General features: G+C 39.0%; 1 protein-coding gene across 1 annotated transcript in view; it reads right to left on the bottom strand.

Annotated features, from left to right (window-relative positions):
- HACD2 (3-hydroxyacyl-CoA dehydratase 2) overlaps window positions 1-18,993 on the bottom strand; it is an 80,306-nt gene that overhangs the window by 11,397 nt on the left and 49,916 nt on the right. The window lies entirely within an intron of this gene.

The raw sequence follows: 18,993 nt of genomic DNA, 5'->3' as shown, positions 1-18,993 counted from the left end.
AGCCTATGCACTGGAGCAGGGGTGGGCAAACCTTTTGACTCGAGGGCCCACAATGGGGTTCTTAAACTGGACCCGGAGGGGCCGGAACAAAAGCATGGATGGAGTGTTTGTGTGAACCAATATAAATTCAAAGTAAACATCATTACATAAAAGGGTACGGTCTTTTTTTTTTTTTTTTTTTAGTTTTATTCATTTCAAACGGGCCGGATCCGGCCCGCGGGCCGTAGTTTGCCCACGGCTGCACTGGAGAGTAGTAGGGTTGATTTCCAGTCAAGGGCACATGCCTGGGTTGCAGGTTTGACCCCACAGCCCCCGTAGGGGCCCATTTGGGAGGCAACCAGTCAACATATCCTTCTCGAATTGATGTTTCTCTCTCTCCTCCTCCTCCTCTGCTCCCACTCTCTCTAAAAACTAATGAGAAAACATATCCTCAGGTTAACAACAAACCACGCTACTGATTCACTGGGGAGGATGGATTCAAGTGGGAGAAGAGCTGGAGACCATCTACGAGGCAAGGCCCATTTATTCTCTCCCACCAGTGACTTCTTCCCTGTTTAACTCAAGGATTAAAGAAGCTTCCATGCTGATCATAGGAAGTAGCTAAAGCCAGAAGAGCTTTGGAATTCCTAACCTCCTATGAAGTTGTTTTCATGCAGAAAAAACAAAAAATTTTGAAAAGAACTCCTTAGATGGTTTTTTCTTTTTTAAAGAGATGTTCTCACTTGATGCCTCAGACTGCAAATCTTGCATGATAATCTATTTCTGTGGTTTGAACTTTCAACACCTCCTTCCCACCCACCCCTGCGAGGTTTACCATGATCCTTAGTGCTTGAAAACCAGTCATAAGAAACAAGCTCCCACGGCAATTCACTTACATTTCTTGCATCCAAAAAGGGCAGTTAAGAGTTGAATGTGAGGAAAAAGTTCCACTGAGTAAACTGAACAAATTCTAATGATAAGATGGATCATGTCTTACTCCTAACATCTAACACAACAAAGGTATGGCATGCTAATCTTAACTCTTGCGTCTTTGTATGTGCAATGTTAATAGTTTTTAGCACTTTATTCTTCCTCAGAAAGTGTACATGGAGTGATCCACCTACACAATGAAATAAGCAGTCATTTACATACCTATTAACTAAATTGCTCTGACAAAGAATTTCAAAGCTGCAGTTACCATTCTCTAAAAATGATAAGAATTTTATATTGTCAAGAGCAAGAGTACTTTTTGTTTTCCTGGTGCTCACTTATTGGCCAAAGTAAAGGCTAACACCTCTAGAGCTTTCATATTTCAGTCTGTCCCCAAATCCCTGCTTAACACCCATCTATACTAAAATACTCTCAGAGCACACTTTGCTTTTTGATGTACTTGTCATGTTCCTCATCTTAAGAAGATATGTTTTATAGCTTTGGGCTCAAGCCTTGCTCAAAGATCTTTGGGTAAAAATATTTTGCACTGCAAACGTCTTGAAAGCTGGGAGTGTGTTTTATTCATCTTTTGATTCCCAAAAGCACTTTGTGCTTTTCACAAGTAGGAGCTCAACAAATATTTGTAAAGCAAATAAATTCAATCTTAATTAGGTCATTTCAAGATTCAGTCCCCTGCTTTTTGATAACTGATATCAGTTTCTGTGTAGTCTTAGTGGCCTTCAAGAAGACAGGTAACAAACAAAACCCCTGAAACCTCCCACTCTGATCCAGCCTAGTGGTTATTTGATTGACACCCCCGCCCCCAAGTTAGTCTTGAATCAAAAGAACTGTAACATACTCAGACCCAGGCTAAATGTGAAAGCAGTCTGCTCCCAGAGTCCACCTATAAAGGCCATGTCATAATTTTAAAAAGATGAGGATGGGGGTAATGACCATTTTGTACTCATGATATCTTCAGGTCAATGTCAAGTGCAACACTGTTATTAGGAAAGACTTGGACCCTGGCCGGTGTGGCTCAGTTGGTTGGAGCGTCATCCCATACACCAAAAGGTGGCAGGTTTAGTTCCTGGTCAGGGCACAAACCCAGGTTTTGGGTTCAATCCCCAGTCGGCGTGCATGCAGGAGGCAAAGGATCAATGCCTCTGTCTCTCTCTCTCCTCCTCCTTCCTCCCTCTTTAAAATCAATTTAAAAATATGTTCTCTGGTAAGGAGTTTAAAAAAGGAGGACTTGGGTAAAGACAGAGATCAAGCTTATCTAATTTGCAGATAAGTACCCATTATCACAAACCAGGGCAGAATGTAATGAGTTAAAAGAATAAGATATCCAGCCAGCATGGCTCAATGGTTGAGCACTGACCTATAACCAGGAGGTCATGGTTCGATTCCTGACAGTAAGGTCTCTGAGATCCAGGTCGAATCTCAACTAACCTCCTTAGCCCCCGACACAGGGAATGTACTGAATCAATGTCCTTAACTTGAATGATACCTTGTATTTTCTTTCTTTCTTTTTTAGAAAGCAGGAGTTGGGGACACTTTCTAACAAGTGGGGAGCCTCCTTTCTATCAAGGGCCAATTACACAGAGAAGAAGAATCAACTGATAGTCTTGCTGAAGTGAAAACAAAGGAAGTTTACCTTTGGAGGGATTTTTGAAGGACAAAGGACGAGGATTATAAAAACTTCAAACTCAGCTGATTTTTGAATTAAGATCTAGAAACATATTTTATTAATTATCCAGAATACTAGTAAGAGACTTCATATGTCCACACAAAGATTTGCACATATGTTCATAGTAGCATTACTTATATTAGCTGAAAAGTAAAACAAACCAAACGTCCACAACTGTTGAATGGATAAACAAAATGTGATGCACATCCACACAGTGGAGTCCGATTCAGCAGCACAAAGGAAAGAAATTAAAAAAAAATTAAAGAAAAATAAAAATAAAAAGAAATTCGACATCTGCTATAACACAGTTGGACCTCGAAAGCATTATGCTGGGTGAAAACAGCCAAATGCAAACAACTACCCTTTGTATGATTTCATGTCTATAAAATGGCCAGAAAAGAGAAATCTAGAGACAGCAGATGAAGGTGGGGTGGGACTGGGAGTGGGAATGGGGATAACTTTTAAAGGGCATGAGGGGTCATAGTGTGGTGAAGGAAATATTCTAAGACTGGATTTTGGTGATGGTTATAAACTTTGTGAATTTACTAAAAAGCATTAAATTGTAGCTTAAAATGGGTGAACTTTGTGGTATATAAATTATACCACCATTGAGGAGTTGTTGTTGTTGTTTTTTAAAGAATATGGTGCTTACCTTAAATGCATGCAATTGCCTTTTAAAGGAAAAGGGGGAGGAGGATTTAGTAAGGTTTGCAAAGGAAAAGAGGGAGACAGGTTTAGACTAGGTTGCCAATAATGTCTTGAAGAAGCCATGTTTGAAAGATGCATGTCCACAATCATAGCCCAGTGGGGGAGTGGGCACAGGCAGCCCTGCCCGGCAGGAAACCTTCCTGGGCCTGGTACAGTGAGCTGCGTGCTGGACCTCCGGCTGCAGACGACAGGTTTCCGTCCCCTGCTCTCCAGCGAGGGAGGAGGCGTTGGGTGTGGGTGGCTTGTATAATTTAGCCAAGGGAGTTTACATAAAATTCAAGCTGGAGAAACAAATGAATGCAAGAGAAAAACCTTTACACACAAACAACATCATATGTTTGACTTTAAAAGGCTCAGGGAGTATCAGTACAAGAAAAGCTGTCATTTTTATTACATTAGAAGAAAAACAGATGGTGCCACATAAGAAAATCACTACTGTAGAAACTCTATTCTTCTTGGCATTTTGGAACCTGCTGCTTATCACTTTGGTTATTGCAAAAAATAAAAATAAAAATCCCCTGATCATGCTTTATGGTTTGTGTTCTTTCTTCTTCTCAATACCTCTTTCATTTGTGAAGAGATTCTGGTAAAATCAAAGCTGCGAGGATGAGTCTGTTCTTGGCAAAAGTGTGAGGAGTATGGTTACCTTAGTCTGTTCTGACTGCCATAAAACACCACAGACTGGGTGGCTTACACAACGGAAATGTATTTTCTTAGGTTTAGAGGCTAAAAGTCCAAGATCAGGGTGCCAGTGCACGTGGTTCCTGGTGGGGACCCTCTCCCTGATTGTCAACAGGCTGCTCACCACTGCGTTCTCACATGCAGGAGAGAGGGAGGAAGCTCTCTACGATCCCTCTTATAGGGCACTAATGCCCATGACCTGATCTAAGCCTCCCAAAGGCCCCATCTCCAAATACCGTCACTTTGGGGCTCAAAGTGCATGTTTCTGTGTCTGACTTATTTCATTCAGCATAATGCTTTCAATGTTCATATATGAACTGAAGGGAACACAATTCAGTCCACAGCAATGTTCCAGACCAGGTGTCAGCAAATTTTTCCTGCAAAGGGCCAAACATATATTTTAGGTTTTGTGTCACATGCAGTCTTTGTCACATTTTCTTTGTTGTTTTTTCACACCTTTAAAAATGTGAAAACCATTACAAATTGCAGGCTAGATTTGGCCCACAGGTCAATTTGACCTTCCAACTTCGCTTCCTATTAACTTCTACAAATATCATTCTTCAGCCTTCCTTGGTGTGTGTGTGTGTGTTGCCAGGGTGGGAGGGTGGGGAGAGAGCAATTTATCTATAACCAGTGGACACTATGAAGACCGGAAGTACTTAAAAACATGTATAGGCAAATTTTTCATGTATATCATCTTAACATCTCAGTAATCTTTTTCTTATTTGTAGTAATATATATATATATATAACATAAAATTTACCATTTTAACCATTTTTAAGTGTATAATTAGGTGGCATTAAGTTTTAAGTGTATAATTAGGTGGCATTAAGTACATTCACCATTCACCATGCTGTGCAACCATCACCCCTATCCATTTCCAAAACTTTTTCATTATCTTCAAAACACACCCATTAAGTAAAATCTCCACTTCTCTCTCCCTCTAGCCTCTGGTAATCACTATTTTACTGTGTTTTTTTTATTATTTAAATATATTTTTATTGATTTCAGAGAAGAGAGATAGAAACATCAATGATGAGAGCATCCTTGATTGGCTGCCTCGCTCCCTACTGGGGATTGAGCCCACAACCTAGGCATGTCGATGCCCAACCACTGAGCTACACCGGCTGGGCTACTTCTAATCTTTAAAAACTTGCTTATTCTAGGTATCTCATTTAAGTGGAATCATACAATATGCGTGTTTCTGTGTCTGGCTTATTTCACTTAGCATAATAGTTTCAATGTTCGTTCATGTTGCAGGCTGTATCAGAATTTCCTTTCTTTTTAAGGCTGAATAATATTCCATTGTATAAAATACCACATTTTATTTATCAATCTATCTGATGGGCATTGAGTGCTTCCATCTTTTGGCTATTGTAAATAATGCTGCTATAAACATGGATTTACAAATAGCTGTTTCAATTTTTCTGGGTATATACTGAGGAATGGAATTCCTAGATCATTTGGCAATGTTTAACTTTTTGAGGAACAGCCAAGTTGTTTTCCACAGTGGCTGCACCATTTTACATTCCTACCAACAGTAACAAGGGTTCCATTTTCTTCACATCTTCACCAAAACTTATTTTACTTTTTTTTTGACAGTAGCCATCCTAATGAGTATGAAGAGGCATTGTGGTTTTCATATACACTTCCCTACTGATTGGTGATGTTGAGGATTTTTTCATATACTTATTGGTCATTTGTACATCATCTTTTGAGAAATGTTTATTCAAGGCCGTTGCCTAATTTAATTATTTTTTAAATGAATTATTTTTAATAATTATAGTGACTATAGCATTAAAAATAATTATACCTAATAGTTACCAAACTCTTACTATATGACTAAGATTTTATTTGTCTCATTGAATTCACATTTTACAGATGAGAATAATAAGGCTTATAGAAGTCTGAACCCAGGTTGTGCCCTAAAACCTGAATTCAGGTCTTAAACACAACACAAACACACACACACACACACACACACACACACACACACACAGATATAAATACTTTTATATGTAATGTATATGAGTACATACTAGTATATCTGTATAATATGCATATATGTGTGTATGTATATGTACACATATGCATATATGTATATCCTAGCTTTCTTGCTGAAAGGACAAGAAGCAATATTCCAGTAGCATCTCAACTATCCAGGTATTGGTTCCTAAATACGATACTTGTTGCTTCTTGGCCTTTAGGCTAGATCAAGTCTAAATACCATCCTTAGCTAAAATAAACCAGGCTCCCTGACAAAATGGCTGACTCCAGGGCTGGGGCAGAGGAAATACAGTGAGTCTGAAAGTCTTTTTTGTCAGAAAGTAAGGAAATGCTCAAGGAATGATGGAGACAAGTCAAAGGGACATGGAAAAGGCCTCCCAATGGCCAAATCACAAACAATTTTAGCATCAAAGTAAATCACAATCCACTGGATCATCTAAAAATTAATGAGTCTAAATTGACGTAAATAAAATAAATGAATAAACAAATGGGAGAAAGGGGAAGCTATTCCTTATAGCAGGATGCCAACTAATACATGTAAAAAAAATGGCAGAAATAAAGAACCACCATTTGGTAACCATCATAGAGGAGGTTGATACAGGCAGGAAAATACAAATCAACAAAAGAGGAAAATGCTGACTTGAAGATGGAGAAAGCTGGCATACACAACCAGGAGCAGGCGATCAGGGTCAACATCACCAGGGTAGGCCGGGCCGTCATGGCACTACCACCTCCCGTCCTGCCCTGAGATGAGTGTGGCACCATTTCTGTGGGATTCCAGCCAAGAATGCATGGCTTGAACTAGTTATGAGGGTACACTGGATGGATCTAGGTTGAGGGTCACTACAGAAATGAAGGCCTTTACTCTTTAAAATTGTCAAGGACATGGGAGAGAAAGCAAGGCTAAGAGGCTCTTCAGGGGGATGGGTCTGAAGAGACCTGACAACAATGCAATAAGCTTCTGGCAGGGAAACCGCAGCAACCTTGCCTCTCCTTTCCCCCAGTGCTCGGCATAATATCTGGGGCACAGAAGATACTTCATGTACTTGAGTATTTAGGGGTGACAGGACATCAAGTACAGCTTGCTCTCAAGGTTCAGGAAAAGACGAATGATAATGGGTGCATAAATATAGAACAGCAGGCCACGAGACAAATGCAGCAAAATGTCAACAGTTGGGGAACCTGAGTGAAGGGAATATGAGAGTTTTTTGTACTGTTCTGGCAATTTTTCTGTAAATTTGAAATTAGTTCACAAAAATCATTTAGGTACAAGCATCCACTCTGTGGGCAAATACAACTATGATCTTGTTTCTAGATATGTTGTTTTTGATACAAAGTCTCCGAATCTCTTGGAAAAGGTGTGCTATGTAATCACACACACAAAAAAACATTAGAACATTTAAAACAAAACATATATATAAGAGCACATTAAGAGAAAGTAACTTGAGAAGGAATAATTGATTTAATTCTGACCCTCACTCAATTTGGATCAATATTACTACTGTCTTAAGACTGTAAAAATACTGAGGGAAGGTCCATAAAATTGCTTTGAAAAGGGGACTAGCGCTGAAACCGGTTTGGCTCAGTGGATAGAGCTTCGGCCTGCGGACTGAAAGGTCTCAGGTTCGATTCCGGTCAAGGGCATGTACCTGGGTTGTGGGCACATCCCCAGTAGGAGATGTGCAGGAGGCAGCTGATCGATGTTTCTCTCTCATCGATGTTTCTCACTCTCTATCTCTCTCCCTTCCTCTCTGTAAAAAATCAGTAAAATATATTTTTTAAAAAAGGGGGGGACTAGCTTAGTTATAAGGCAAAATCCAATTTTTAACAAATGCTTTAGATGAGGATAATAATAATGACTAAGATAATAATAACTCCCATTAGCAGGGCTAATTATTCCTTAAGTATGATAAAAACAATTATATGTAAATTTTCACCAGATAATTGTAAAACTATTTTAATAGGTACAAAACACATTCATTTATATGTGAAAAGTGAATTATATCTGTTTTAAATTTGGGGACACAGAAAAGAATTCAAAACAGTTCTTTAGAAATTTTTCACTAAATTTTTTGAAAAGATTAGGTTACATCACAGCTAATATGTAGCTCACATTAATTGAGCACTTATTAAGTTCCACGTACTGTTCTAAGTGCTTTATATGTATCAATTCATTGAGTCCCCAAGACCACTCCATGAGGGGAGACTGGGCCTGGGAGGCTGGAACAATTCCTTAGGAATTGGAATAGACTACTGGAGCCCCTCAACTGGGGCAGCTGAGGTGTGACATGTGGTCCCAGCACCTTGTCCTTCCTCTGCTTATCGGTTACCTACTATATGGTATTGCTGCCTTTTCAGTTTTGCTTCTGTACTATGCTAGAAGACCTGTGAGGGCAGTACCCATGAATTTCCTTTCTCATGTAGCCTAATGCTTAATTAGCACAATACCCAGAGCATAGATGATACTGAATAAATATTTGTTGAGTGAATAAGAATCAATAAATAGATAGTGACTCTTCTGCAGTCTGAGCCTGCATGTCTCTCACGTGGTGGAACAGCCTTGGGTGAGTAAGCAGGTCCCAGGAGGGGGGAGGCTGAGGATCTCAGGCTGATGCCTGGTTATGATTTCAGTTGAGGGCTTGCACTGGAGAGCAGGGCAATTCTGACAACGATCCTGGTCCCTTATATAATTTTATTAAACTTCTTGAACAAAAATGTAACTCATTTAGTCATCTACTTAAAAGGAATTTCATCCTTGATAAGAAAGAAATTGAAATGTAACAAATATTGACATGTGATGGTTTAAAAAAAAGTTTGGATTAGTATTAGTCTTTTCACATGACAACTCATAATTAATATTTAGTAAATATCCATTATAAGGTACATGGTGAAAAAACAAAATATTATTCCATTTTTAATGGAAAATATGAGTTATATTATAAAGAAATATTGATATTGCTCCTCTTTAAAGGAGAGAAAAGCATGTATCTACATAGATTTATAAAAAAATCTACAATAACAAAAAAAACTGGTTAACAAATTCTTTCTATTACAACATAATAACTAAAGACTATTTTTTCTTTTTTTGGTAAGGACTATTTTTTGATGTGGATGACGGCCTAATTAAATGTTTTGGCCTGCCAAAACAACTCTTGGTCATGAAATCAATTTTTCTGAACATGCAATGAGACAAATGTATAAGCATGCACTCAACAAACAATGCATGAACAATTCTGCATTTATGACAAAGTCAGACATGCAGATCTGAATGCTAAAATGCTCCCATTAGTCCAACTCTAATGTGCTTAGCCCATTTGCTAAAAAACATGAAGGAAAGGTGGTAGCTTCCTCAACAAGCCTCAACAGTTACTACAATTCGCCTCCCCTCCAATCAGTGCAACCCTGGAATCAAACAGACCTCAGACTTCCAGGCTGCATGTCCTGAGGCAAGGGACCTTCTTTCTGAGTCGCAGTGTCCTCGGGTGAGGATAAGCAAGACTGTTGTAGAATTAGAAAACATATCAAGTGCTTAGTAAAGTGCTAGCCATTTAATAAATGGCAGTTAATCCATGAAAGGAAAAATTCAATTAAACAATATTTAAGTTCCTACTATTTATGCTAGCCATTGCTTTGACTCAATACAGGCTGGTGGCTATCTCTTTGGCTTTAATAGCAAGATTATGTTTCATTTTGCTTTTTATTGTTTAAGAGATGCCATCTCTCTCTCTTCTTGAAGGTTAATATACTCCTACCAACTTCTGGATGTCGCCAGCTACTAGCCTTTCCTAATATGCTTCCCAAGTTCTGTTTGATCATCTCATTTCCAACTATTTCCTTCAATGCAACTCAAACCTGGAGATCACATCAGAATGGAATCATATTTAGTCCCAACCTTGGTCACATTACTTAATCCAGTCTAGGATCACAGCAATAGATTACTGTGGTCCCTTGGTGAGGACTAGGCATGCTCACCCCACACTCTGCCCCCAAACCTCCAAATGCAGTATTCCACCCAACACTGAGGGTAGTGGGTGGATCATTATCAGAAATGAAAGTGACATGTCAAAAGAACATGAAATTGTGAAACGTCATGGTCCTTTTTGTTCCATTATGACAGGTTAATAATTGCAAAAAATTCAATAAGACATAAAATAAAAATAAAGGCTATGTATCTGTCTGCTGGAGCAGGAATATTAACATAGTGGCCCATGGTCCTGGTCTACTGATGTTCTCTTGGACATATACAGTGCTTTAAAAATATTTGATCCCATTTTCAAAATTGGGAGGATCCACATAAAAAAATCATCTGGATTTCTGCCTTTTAAAAAAACAATTCAGACTGCATAACCCTGGATCCATTCAACAATCACTAGCTCTTATGAGATGGTGCATGCACCGTCCAGTCACTGTTTTTCATGAACTTTCTTTTAAAACCCACCAGTGGGACAGACACCTGTTGCTATAGATGGCAAAGTGCTACACAAATGTAACATTCTAAAAAACGAAAACTTGAAAACCTATAAAGCATTATTTAAAATTTTGGTTAGTTTGATTCGTTTTTGCATTTGAGGCTTTGTACATACTTTTCTTTGAGGCAATGACCTCACAAAAGATTTCTTAAACCTGATTTAACAAGACAGCACCAATGCTGAAGGCAAAAGAGATGCACAATTTTCAAGTTTTTGGTTATTCTGGTAATTTTCTTGCTAGGGCAAACTAATGTAAAAGGGAGAAAATGCCAAAACTCATCCTGTTAAAAACAAACGTATATGTAGCAATCTGAAGAAAACGAAAGTCTTTAATGCTTCAAGCTTAATAATTAGTGTTCCCCCCCTCTAAAATGCAAAGCTTACTCTCAGCATGCATCCACACATGTATATCAAGCCGTGTCTTACAAGTTTCCGAAGTGCATCAGGGTTTCACTTCAGACTTGAAAGGGTCCTCTCTCTGGAAAATGCAGAGAACTTAGTAACTTGCTTTACTTTATCCATGATGCATCACAACTTGTAATGAGAGTTTCCTAACTACATAGGGCATCTTGACATGAGTAAGTAAAAAAGGTTATTGAGCCTTCTTCTTGGAAGAAACTGAAATATACTTTATATATCTCTCATAGGAGCAGGAGCAAGGTGATGATTTCTCAAGATTCCCAGGGAGACCAGTTACCTGCGGCATTCACTGTGGCAAACCACTGTCAGGCGGGTGAACATACTGGTATTCTTGCCAGATTAAGTATTTTTAATTAAACTATTGAAACTCCATATTCATGCTTGAAAATAAAGTTATGATGGAAAAGCTACAGTATATAAAGAACCAACTTGGCAAAGGAACAAGTGATTTAAGAGATAGTTCCTCTTGCCATTTATTAAATTTTCAAATGAATATTAATCAATGCTTTAAAAATGCCACTCATTGTACTGTGGGCAGACCTCTTTAAAAGCAGTTTATAGGTAATAAGTTTTAACTTTCCTTGACTTTGCTGACATATTTTAGCAATGCTCATGATGCATGCCAATCATTTCACTTTTACAGTGTGAAATGAGAATCTCTGAGCTCGTTAGGATAATAATGTTGACTATTCTTCTATGGTACCTTTTAACTCAAAAAAGAAAAAGCCTGAGAAATAGTTTTCAACAAGGTAAACCTGGGGACATGCCATCATGGTGAATCCACTGAGGAAGCCAAGCTGCAGGCCTCACCAGTTAATCAGGGGCTACCACTGCAGATGAGACCACCATCCACAGATTCCCACACCTGAAATTAGGATTTTTATAACAACTTCACCTAGGGCACTAAAAACATCCCTGGATTTAAAGAACAATGCATACCAAGTATACCATATTAATTTGCTTTGACGTTTTGGTTTCTTAAAAAAAATCATAGTCATGTATATATGAGATAAAATACATAAAAACCTAATGGACTGAAATCAAGAGAATGGTAAATATTACACCGAACATCTACAGCTGCACTGTCCAATATGGTAACCTCCAATCACATGTGGCTAAGTAAAATAAAATGAAATTAAAATTCAGTTCCTCAGTCATACTAACCTCATTTCAGGGATTCATATAGTAAGTAGGTACTGAACGGACAGCACAGATATGGAATGTTTCCACCACTGTGGAAAGTTCTACTGGATAATGCCTGGAGACGAAACACTTAATCTAGAAAAACTTGGTAAGCAACATGTTTCATCCCTACATAGTACCCAAAAGTTATTATTATTATTGGTTTGAATAAATAGTCTAAATAAGCGCCTTAATTCATTTCACCTTCAAACCACGGGTGAAAATTGATTTGAATGCCAGCACTCACTTCCTGGAAACTCACCGCTGACAATGAAACTTGACAGCACAGTTCTGGCACAGAGCTTTGTTTCCCCGTGTGATTCTTCAATTCAAGCTGATGACATACAATCGAAGCTGAAACCACTTAGGCTCCCAGCCCGTAAATCTCATGTACTTATCTGGGAAACTATTTTTTTCTTCCTTCATTCTCATTCCTTTTCCATGACAGTTTCCTAGTGTCAGAAGTCAAGCATCTTTGTTAAACCCAGGACTGCAATCAACCAGACCTGGCTCTGAACAGGCTTCCTATTCTTTTTAAGCAGCAGCAATACCTAAAGATACTACCTAAACATTAAAGACAAATGAAACCAGTTTCCTGATTTTGTTCAGCTTGGAACCTAGTCAAGGACAGGGTGGGCAAAAGTAGGTTTAAAGTTGTTTGTATGAAAAATAATACAATAATTAATAAATAATAATACAAGAACAAACTGTTTCACATACTCACAACTGTAAACCTACTTTTGTCCCACCTTGTATTAACTGACAAGGGGGGATATGTTCTGTAGGAAGTGGCTTGCATAGTTTAAGATGTTTATTGTTTTTTAATTGACAATTTTCAAAGCACAGTACCATCAGAGTAAAATATATTTTGAACAACTGAGTTCCAGTGGAGTTTTTCAAGGGCTACAAAAGAACTAAGACAATGGGAGCAAGATGCAACATGGCATGTCAGAAGAGAACCTACAGTGACTGAACAGGATCTAAATATTTTTCAATATTTTGAAATAAAACGTTTACACACAGCTCAAGAAAATGTTGGAGAGGGATAGACAGAAAAACAGGAAGAGAAAAGTAGATAATCTGATTTTGGCAAATCACCTGTGCTAAAGATAGGCAATGGCAAAATAAACCATCCAGCTATGAGGAAAGTAACTATCTTTAAGTGTCCATTATTAACAGATGTGGAAAGTGACATTGAAGTACTGCGGAGCTTGTCTAGGAGTTGTCTAAAGTTTGACAGTGCCTGATTAACAATCAAATAATGAGGTTTTCTACCTTTAGGAGAGGTGCTGGTTTTAAAAGTGATGGTGATGCAGAGCCACCTACAGAAATATTTAAAATAGAAATTAAGATGGAATAGGGTGGAGAATTTTAGACATCCAGCATTCAATGGGGGCCAAAAGATACTGAATGTATCCCAATGGCCTTTGCTAACTGAGGTGGAATGTCACCGTGGAAAGGGCAGTGGGCGAAAAGACTTCTGGTCCAAGCATGATGCCTGAGGAGAGATGATGTGCCCAGACGCAGCACTTCAGCTCCTCACCTGATGGATGAGGACAAGAAGACACCCTTCCTGCCTCAGTGAGATGCCATGCTCATGGATACCTGCTAGGGACAGAAGCGAATGCAACCACAGGAAATGCCAACAAGAAAGCAACCTTAGGAGGTGGAAAATCACGAGCACACTGTGATCCCAGATGGAGGACCCACAGCGACCTGAATGCAACTACAACAGGACCAGCAGTGTGGGCGTCAGGATATTACCTTTCTCAGTATTAGAGTAAGAGTGAAAAAGAAGAGGAAAGGAGGAAGAAAAAAAAACTGTGTTCCATCTATGAAGGAAGTAGCATTCCTTCCACAGTGAAATTGCTGTATCAGGGATTTAGAAGCTGTTCAGCAAAAATTACATGCTAGAGACCTTGGTTGTTAAATATCGCTGCCTTGTTTTAAATATATTTTTCTCATTTAATCTTCACAAAAACTCTGACATAGCAGGACAGATAATAGTGTTACCGTTTTACAGATGAGAAAAACAAGACTGAGAAAACAAAAGTGCTATGTCCTGAGCCAGAGGATAGTGTCAAAAACATTATTAACGCCTCACGTAAGTTAGGGACACTAAGCCTCCATGTTCTCGACTACTGAGTTTGAATTACAAAGAACACAATAAGACTGTACAAGGAGGGTAACATTTCTTGATAAGTCCCAGGGAGAGAGCTGTCTGCACAATATCTGCTCAGGTGGAAACGACCTAACACTGCCTGGTGCTGTGGCCAGGCCATGTGACGCACACGCACAGGACAGTGCTCTTCCCAGCAACCACCCCCCAAGTGAAGCAGCTAGATTCCTTCTGCCTCTCGGAACTTGAAGAGTTTTGTTCTTCAGGAATGAAATGATGGCTCTTAAACTTAGAAACAGATGCTAAATATTGCTTAGGATTCATATAAAAGAAGTAGAAATACGAAGAAAAATCAAGAAAAGAGAAGGGTCAAATAAAAGTTACAGCACAACATACAGTATCTTAGAGTGTTTCTCAAACCGCAGAATTCATAAAATTATCCGAGGAGCTTAAATAACAGTGAAGATCCTCTGGCTCCACTCCCAAGTGTGGGACGGGACCTGGAATGTGCATTTTTAATAACCTTGCTTGGGTAATTCTGTTCCAAATTGTCCATAAACCCCAATATAAAAAAGTCTTGAAACTTTCATGGAAAGAGGCCAACTACTTGCAGGAATTCATCACAGAGCCACTTGAGCACTAAACAACAACAAAAAACTCCAGAGAAGCCAATAGGCAAAATGTTGCAGACAAGTGCACAGGGTCAGCTGGTGTGTGCATTTCAGGGATAAATGATTTGACTGGAGAGTCATCTCTCAATATGCCAGGGGCATAACAGAAATGTTGAAGAGGAAATGTGCTCTGGATCTGAGACAGGGGTGTTCAATTCCATACAGGACAAGGCATGGAGAGCCGGTGAAAATAAGGATGTGTTACAGCACATTGATAAAGGGTGAGAAGGATACTCTGATGCAGTGGGAAGTCAACTCTGCCATTTATTGGGTGAGTGACAGTCACTTTGCTGCTCTGGCTTCCAAACTCTAAATGGAGGAAGCTACAACCCACCTCTAGGGACAGTTGTCAAGAGTGAATGATCATAATATATTTTAATACAGCCCTCTGTAAACTATAATGCATCAAACCAAAACCAGTATAATGATAAAAAAAACTGGAGGTTACTAACATTCTTAAACACTGATTATAATCTTTTTGTGAGCATCTTGCTGAGAAGTTGGCAAGAATGACAGATTCAGTGTCATAAAGCCCAGTAGCATGCCAGAAAGAGGTAGGAAACAGCTGACCAGTGAAATCAGGAACACTCACAGAACATTCCAGAGGAATGCAGGAAAACATCCCTTTCCCTAATAGTGACAAAGGGTGAGAAAGAAAGGAGAGAAGGCTCAGCATTCCAGTATATAGTTCTACTTCATGTAAATTACCTTAGTAATGTACGATGCACTTGGGCTAAAGCCACAGTGAGTCTAGCAACTTCCTTCTCAACTCTGCCCATGGAGGTGACCGGGGACTTCTGATCTTACACTAAGAACTCAGGAGACAATGTGGAGGGCTGGGCTAGGGAAAGGGACAGTGGTCTACGTGTGTGTCAGGAATCTGGGGCTTGGCTTAGCTACTTTCAGACAAGGAAGAACAAGTATCCTGTGAACTTGTCTGTTTTTGAGGGGTGGCATTTCTACTGCAGTTCACTCTGAAAAATCTCAATCTTGTTTTACTTCAATTGAAGAGAAAGAACAGACTCCAGCAGAGGATGAAAGGAATGAACGCCCAGGAAGGCCTGCTGTAGCAGGAGGGCCAGCTCGGCTAAGGGGTGAGGAGTCAGTTCAGGTCTGGGAGACAGGTGGGAACAGTGGAAAGGAAAGAGGTTAGCCACAATTGCTCGTTCCCTCCTGTATCCCCCAGGCCCACTGCACCAGAAGCTTGTTTTTGTCAGAAGCTTTATGCTTTACTTTTTTCTCTTCAAAAGGAAAGAAGTGGGAAGGTTATGTTACGTTAGGTCAAGGAAAAGGTTTTGAACATAGAGACCACATTTTTCCTTTTAATATCCTGCCAATCAAGGTGTCACACTAGCTGATGGGTGGGTCCTAACATGTCACAGAAGAAAATCATCACCTTTTAGTTCTACAATGTGCATGGTGACATTTATGGGACTAGCATTACCATGGGGGAGAGAATTAAAATGACAAGTCAGGAGGACCTATTAAAAGAAAATATACCTCAAGTATGATAAAAGTAAGTACTGAGTTCTCAAAGGTACATAGGCTCTACCTTAGCACATCATGTACAATTACAGAAAAACAAGGGAATGAGTATGGAAAATGTGAGCTGGTCAGAGGGGGTGGAGCAAGAGTCCAAGTCCACATGGAATGCTGTGAACACGAAGCAATCTCATCCACTGCAGAGGGCACTGTGAGCTAAGAAGAAACAGAGAATGAAAGTAGAGTAGTATGAAAAGAATCTGAACATTACTATGAGAAAGTGAGATATATTTTACTAAGCAGCTATTTATGAATCAATTTCTTGATGCATTAGTTATGTGGTTCCCACCATTAAAGTAAACATAGCTGAATATAAGGAAAATAAAGTTATTTTAAAGATGTTTCAGGAAACAAAATAATGAAATTTGGTAGGGAAGTCATCTGTAATGTATAGAACACAATGAATTATAGCTAATATAAAACTCTAAGGGAGGAACATAGCATTTGGCTAAGAGAAGGGGCTGAGGAAAGGCGACAGACAGGCGATGGCCTCTGAAATACCACAGAAACAGGCTTTTCAAGTTACTATCAATGACTTGGGGTAGGGTGCTATAAAAAAAAAATGATGGCCCAGGATGGTTTGGCTCAGTGGGTAGAGCACTGGCCTGCAGACCGAAGGGTCCCAGGTTCGATTCTAGTCAAGGGCACATGCCCAGGTTGTGGGCTCGACCCCCAGTAGGGGGTGCAGGAGGCAGCCGTTCAATGATTCTCTCTCATCACTGATGTTTCTATCTTTCCCCTCTTCCTTCCTCTCTGAAACATTATATATATATATATATATATATATATATATATATATAAAAATGATGAATGAGCCGAAACTGGTTTGGCTCAGTGGATAGAGCGTCGGCCTGGGGACTGAAGGGTCCCGGGTTCGATTCCGGTCAAGGGCATGTACTTGGGTTGCAGGCACATCCCCAGTGGGAGATGTGCAGGAGGCAGCTGATCGATGTTTCTCTCTCATCGATGTTTCTAACTCTCTATCTCTCTCCTTTCCTCTCTGTAAAAAATCAATAAAATATATTAAAAAAAAATGATGAATGAGTTCTGTTCAAAGAAAAGAAAAATGAGGAGAAACTGTGATCCTGGAATAGCAGAAACTGTGTATCCCACTTACCTAAGAATGAAGTCAGCTGATCAGTAGGGCATATGTAAAAGTGTGACCAGAGGTGGCAGAAAGATAATAAAATTTACTGTACTATAGTCTTAAAAAAAATGTTAATAATAGTAGAAATTGGTTAAATTTGGTTACAGAGAAATAATTTTTAATATGCAAATGTAACAAATATATAACTTAAACTACTGAAAGCTCAAATATGACACCATCTGCTAAATGTCAAGGTTATCCATCTGTTAGGCAGCACAATTACTGAGGACAATGGCCAGCTCCAGGTACCTGTAATCCTAAGATACTTAATAGCTTTTTCAATCAAGCAGTCTTAATGATCTGCCTAGGAAATCCTGGCAAATGCTGCTAACAGTAATATGGCTAACTTGCCTGACTTGATTTGTAAGCATTTATTTACTTGCTAGCCTGTTTGCCAGAAGGACCAAGAAGCAGAGAAGTGGTCCCTGAGAGGAGAAACAGAGGCCATGAATAATCCATCAGCTGGAGCATTAGCACCTGCACAATTAATATTTGACTGTACTGGCAAACCGATTAAACACTCCATAGTTGACAGTACTCTGTCTTCACATACCTAACATGTAATTATTGAAATTACATAATTACCTATTTAAGAATGTAAATGAGTTACTATTAGAAAGAAATAGGTCACTTGAGACTACTGGGAAGTTAAAACTATGAATTGTTTTTAAAATGAAAAAGAAATAGTGTACACACGAAAGTAAGAGAGCAAGAAATATAGGTTAAAATTGATGATTTATAAAAGAGTTTTATAATGAGTGAAGAGGTTACATGGAACAAGTAAAGTAACTTTCCTTACTCCATAAACAAAAGTGAGAACAAAGGGCAATATGCTACATTCGGATTTATTTGCCTGTTTTTCTTAACCTTTTTTTTTTTTTTAAAGATATGTGACCATCAAAAAGAAGAAACACTCATTAGAAAGAATATATGCACCCCTATGTTCATAGCAGCGCAATTTACAATAGCTAAGATTTGGAAACAACCTAAGTTCCCATCAGCAGATGAGTGGATTAAAAAACGGTGGTACATCTACACAATGGAATAATACATAGCAATAAAAAAGAATGAACTCTTATCATTTGCAACAGCATGGATGGACCTGGCGAGTATTATACTGAGCGAAATAAGCCAGTCAGAGAAAGATAAGTATCACAAGATCTCATTCACATGTGGAATCTAATGAACCAAATAAACTGATGATCAAAAACAGATTCAGAATCTAAGAAGCATGAACAGACTGTTGAACCTCGGAGGAAAGGCAGGGGAGGATGGGTGGGAAGAGATCAATAAATGAACTTATATCCATATATGCATAACCTGTGGACACAGACAATGGGGTGGTGAGGGCCTGGTGGGGGGAGGGTAGGAGAGGGCTGGAAGAGGTTAATGGGGGGAAAAGGAGGACCTATGTAATACTTTCAACAATAAAGATTAAAAAGAAAAAAAAA

The sequence above is a fragment of the Myotis lucifugus genome, unplaced genomic scaffold (genome assembly GCF_000147115.1).
Source record: "Myotis lucifugus unplaced genomic scaffold, Myoluc2.0 scaffold_105, whole genome shotgun sequence".
Classification (NCBI taxonomy): Eukaryota; Metazoa; Chordata; class Mammalia; order Chiroptera; family Vespertilionidae; genus Myotis; species Myotis lucifugus.
The sequence above is the reverse complement of the archived record's forward strand: the minus strand, read 5'-3'. Positions and strand labels throughout refer to the sequence as shown.